The 5,765-nt window shown below is 35.1% G+C and overlaps 1 non-coding gene across 1 annotated transcript; it reads left to right on the top strand.

Annotated features, from left to right (window-relative positions):
* The first annotated feature begins 3,459 nt into the window (after window positions 1-3,459).
* On the top strand, window positions 3,460-3,566 carry LOC121213053 (small nucleolar RNA R71). The gene has a single exon (XR_005908424.1). It is a non-coding gene; the product is annotated as a small nucleolar RNA R71 (small nucleolar RNA).
* The last annotated feature ends 2,199 nt before the right edge of the window (window positions 3,567-5,765 follow it).

Genomic DNA, 5,765 nt, shown 5'->3' with positions numbered 1-5,765 from the left:
TCTGAAACTCGAAATCCAGTTCCGTAAAATTTCCCCAAAACTAGACTCATATGCCCATCTACATATTTTTTTCTAAAATTTTTGGTCGGGCCAATTAGTACAGTTTATTAGTCAAAGTCTCCCATGTTACAGGGATCGAATACACTGACCTTTGCGCATTACGACTTGGATATCTCCCTGTACAGGGCTTCAATACTGATGTCGTTTGTTTCTATAGAAACTAGACTCAAAGGGAAATCTGTGCACATATGGAATGACTTCTAATTATATCTGGTTAATTTATAATGAATTTCCAAATTTGGAACAGAAAATCCAGAAATCACTCTGGCCCTGTTTCACAAGAGTTTAATTATCTCCTAACATACAGCTCATATGGTCGTTTCATTTCTTCTATATGAAAATAGACTCATCGAGCTTCGATTACATAATTTATTCATTAATTAATTCCACTCCTACTATTTTTAGTGAATTTTCAATCTCACGTCACTGCTGCTGCCAGCATCTGTTACTAAAGCAACTATGCCTATTTCGTGATTTCTCCTTGATCTAACTAGTAATTCATCATACATATCACAAATTATGATCATGACTAGCCATGCCAAAGGCTAATCATTGTCAAACATCTCCCTACTACACTATTGCCATATCATGAATTTTAACACCAAAAATAATCAACCATGACATATGGCATAAAAATCGAATTACCAAGACTTACGACCTAACATTATAGAACCAAATCCAACCGAACATTTATGCCATTTTCGCATGGCTAAAAGTTTACATACCAAATTTCAACAAAACATATTAGCCTATACATGCCGAAATGTTCTCCTAGACCGACTAAAAAGAAGATACCAAAAGTTGCTAGCCGGTGTGATGACTTCGATGACGGCCCGATCACGCAAAAAGAGACGAGTCCAAGAAACCTAAAATAGGTGACAAGGAAACACCGAGTGAGTACATAACTCAGTAAGTCATAAGCAATGCACTACCATCCATTAATAACATTATCACAAGAGGAAACAAAATGGAACGAGGCTAGTTACTCCATCCATACCGAACCATACCATAGTTCCTTAGACCTATCGGTTCAATCTCATACCAAGTCATGCATTCACATTCCATATACTAATCAATAGGATATTTGAGGCATTTTCATACATCATTTTATTTTCGTTACAATCATACAACTAAACGACCTTTCACCTATTCCACGATAAATCTTACGTACGTGACTTCAATTATAATTGTCACATAGGTTCAAACTTACCAAGCTCAACTCCAAATATAAACATAGCGCCTATTAGCCATGAACTCAAGGTACTTACCCGATCCGCTGTCCGTGATCAACTCAATAATGTCGCACACTTAGTGTCCATAGTGATTCAAAAATATATATTAAGTCCGCACACTCAGTGCTATATAATCAACTCGCACACTTAGTGCTATATAATCAAACTCGCACACTTAGTACTGTACAATTTAAACCCGCACACTTAGTGCCAATCTCATGATCATAAATGTTTATACCCGCACACTTAGTGCCGAGATCAACAACTCAATACATCTCACCTCTTTTCTTTTCATTCAACACTTTCATCACCACATGCATACATGTATATAAATTTATCATTCCATTCGGCATAATTACATAGACATTATGTCTATTTAGATCAATACAAAATATATGCTTGGTGACTTACCTTATGTTGGGTAAAATAATTCCAAGTCGGCTACTCGATGACCTTCGATTTTCCCTTGTTGGACGCCTCTCCTTTAGGATCTTGAGCTTAAACAAATAAATTAACTCATTCAACCGCTTTGCTACATATATTGGTATTCACATTTTAATGATTTTATGACATACGGAACGACATGGTAAAATTTTTATCTTGCTACCTCATGTTCTTAGCTATTTGGCTAATAACCTTATGCAATTACCATACTTTCAATAATCTAATCACACATGCATATGCATACTTGGACATTCGGCAATCACCTTGCTAATTTTAAACTCAACATCACATAAGCTCCCAAGTGATGGCCGAATATGTATATCTATACTATCACCTATAATTCATCAAATCACAAAATTTCATCTCATGAACACTCGACCCATTTTTACCCCATATGGCCGAATGTGTAAGATTACATTCAACACCACTGATGTACTTAATTAGGTGGCCAAATATACCAAGTTAGATTTGACATTATACGTCACAAGAACTCTAATTTAATTTGTCAATTGCTTGGCCAATAACTCACAAGTGCCTTATCTACAACCTATTCGGCCTTACTACTTAAACTTAGCCTTTCATACACTTATCTCTATTGTTTTAGAAGGCCGAATCCTTATGTGTTCCAACATCTAGCTTACTCAATTCAACACATCAAAACGACATTTAGGCCGATTTTGCTAGCACACAAGCCTTTGACCGAATGTCCTTGACCTCTAGTCACCTAAATTTTTATTCTTTAAAACTCATCCAAGACCACATTCAGCACCTCCAACCAATAATTTAGATATTCTCAAGTTCATTCACAAGTACAATTATATATCACGTTAAGCATTAATCATTTTGCAACATGAATTCTATAGCATGGTCGAATACTCATGCACATACACACATAACAACAAGAACTCAATGACACAAAAATCTCCTTTCCAAAGTACATACATTCCCATACATACGGCAACTTCCATTCTTTTCTCCCAACAATGAATCCATGAATTTTGCCATGGGTTAACTAGACTATACCCATATCAACTAAATCTCAATATCAATTAGAATAAAAATCACAACGCATACCTTTCCATTGAAATAGCCATGGCCGAATGCCTTGGTTTCTTTTTTTTTTCAATCTTTCCTTTCTCAATTTCGGCAAATGAAGAAGATGGAAGATGAGCCTTCCTTCACCTTTGTTTTCTTTACTCACGGCAATTGTAACAAGGAAAAGGATGAACACTCCTTCTTCCTCCCTTATTTTATTCATCTTTTTCCTTTTTAATTCCTTTCTTTAATTTATTCTAATTTACTTACCAATATTAAATAATAAACAACATAAACTTGGAGGAATGGAACCATGCTTGGCCGGCCACTTAACATGAATTGGGCACTTTGACATGCAAACCCAAACTTTCCTATTTTAATACTATTTGGTCCTTACTTATTTACCTATCATAATTTTCTAAGTCTCTCAACTAGATCCTTTCAAGCAAAATTCACATTCCTAAGATAAAATTAAAACATCAAATTTTTATACAAGTACTATCACACATATAAGATATGCAAATAAAATTTTAACTAAATTTTATGACTCGGTTTTGTGGTCCCGAAACCACATTCCGACTAGGGTCAAATTAGGGCTGTCACAGTTCCGCCCGCCGCTACGTTAACTATTTGCCGAGTCGAAGGATTCAGACCATTGCGAAATGTTTGTACTTGGAGCCAAAGTGGTAACCCATGGTGAGGGCACCTTCTCAGTAAGTCCTTGTATCTCTCCCATGCATCGTAGAGGGTTTCTAAATCCATCTGCACAAAAGAAGAGATGTCATTACGTAATTTAGTCATTTTCGCCGGCGGAAAATATTTTAGTAAGAATTTTTGGGTCATTTGTTCCCAAGTAGTAATTGACCCTCGTGGTAACGAGTTCAACCACTATTTAGCTTTGTTACCTAATGAAAAAGGGAATAACCGAAGATGAATGGCATCATCAGAACCGCCATTGATTTTAAATGTATCGTAAAATTCCAGAAAGTTTGCTAAGTGAGCATTGAGATCTTCATCCTACTAACCATCAAACTGAACAAATTGCTATATCATCTGAATAGTGTTAGGTTTTAATTCAAAAGTATTTGCAGCTACAGCAGGTCTAACTATGCTAGATTCAGTTCCTGTTAAAGAAGGTTTAGCATAATCATACATAGTGCGTGGAGCAGGATTTTGGTTAACCGCAATTGCAGGAGGTAGCTAATTGCCTTGGTTTTCAGCCATCTCTTCGATTAGCGGTTGAGTATCGTCTTCTTGCTCTTTCTTCACGTATCTTAAGCTGCGCCTTATTTCTCTTTGGTTTCTACGAACTGTACGATCGATTTCTTCGTCAAAAAGTAATGGTCCCGACAGGTTTCTTCTAGTCATAAACTATAAAAACCTGCCAAGAGAAAGAAAGATTAGGTTAATAAATAATACTAATAATAAAATTAAATTAAATTACAAGAAAAATAAATGTCTAAAGTAATAAAAATTAAGCGTTCCTAATATTTCAGTTCCTTGGTAACTGCGCTAAAAACTTGATTGCATGGTTTCGTGATAGGTTTTAAATAATTATAATTACTCGTTCTTGAACTAACTATTATCGCGATGTAGGCAATTGTACCTATCGAACGTAGTATAGTTTTAGCAAGAACGGATTGTCGAACCCAAAGGAACTAAAACTACTAGTAATGACTGTCTTTTTATTATCTAGCCTAAGAATGAAGAGGTTTTGTTTTAATTAACTAATTATCTAAACTAAGAACGCACAGAGGAAAGAATTGGAGAATTGCTTTTGGGAAAAATCGATTGACTTAAGATAATACCTAAGGAAAAATCCACCTAGACTTTACTTGTTATTCTGGCTTCGAATCGGACAATTTATTCATTCAACTTGTTCTGTAAAGATCCTTAAATTATGTTATTATCCCTATTCAAGACTAATAATGTCTAATCCCTAGATTGAATAACCGAGACTTTTCTCTAATTAACGAGCTAGGTTTGTATTAACTCGATCTATGGATCCCCTTATTAGGTTTCACCCTAATCTGACAAAATCTTGTCACCCTATGTCTAGGCGCACAATTAACTCCGCTTAATTATGACAAATGTACTCTTAGACAGGGTCATTCCTCCTCTGAATAAGAGCATGTCTTTAATCAATATCCTGGGATATCAAAACAAGAATTAATAACACATAATTAAAAACAAGTTTAATATTTATCATACGATTTAGAAAATAATAACAAGATTCGTCATAGGTTTCATTCCCCTTAGGTATTTAGGGGTTTTAGTTCATAACTAAATAAGAAAAAATCTCAGAAGAATAAAGAATACAAAACATAAGGAAAATCAAAAACTCCTGAAAGGAAATTGAGGAGAGATCTTTAGTCTTGATGATGAATCCGGCTTCTGAGATGGATCAATCGGCTTCCTTGGAGTAATTCATTACTCCTCCTTCTCCATCTCCTCTTTCTTCCTTCTGTAGGGTGTATTTATAGGCTTTGGAATGCCTAAAAGCCCTCAAAATTAGCCTTTTCCGAATTGGACTCAACTTGGGCTTGGTAGGGACACGCCCGTGGCAGACACCCGTGTTCGATTACTTCAGGTTGTGCTTGAGCCTGTCAAATTGACACGGTCGTGTGGTCTGCCCATGTAAGGAGGTCCAGGCCGTGTTGATTTCGTACTTTGGCTCATTTTCTTTGTTTTTGGCCTGTTTCTCATTCCTTTTGTTCTCTTATGCTCTTCTAAGTATAAAACATGAAATTAAAGCATTAGAAGCATCGAATTCACTAATTCTAATGAGAAATCATCCATAAAATGCATTAAACATGGGGTAAAAATATGTATAATTTACGGTTTATCAAATGGACTAAATTAGTAAATAACCCATAAAAGGAAATAGTGCCAAATGTATGGAAAATATTATTCCATGTGTATGTATAATATACATATATATATTAGTATTTTAAAAATTAATATAATAATATATTAACAAAATATAATATAATA

The sequence above is a fragment of the Gossypium hirsutum genome, chromosome A13 (assembly GCF_007990345.1).
Source record: "Gossypium hirsutum isolate 1008001.06 chromosome A13, Gossypium_hirsutum_v2.1, whole genome shotgun sequence".
Classification (NCBI taxonomy): domain Eukaryota; kingdom Viridiplantae; phylum Streptophyta; class Magnoliopsida; order Malvales; family Malvaceae; genus Gossypium; species Gossypium hirsutum.
Note: the sequence above shows the minus strand (reverse complement) of the source record. Positions and strands in the feature narration are given on the sequence as shown.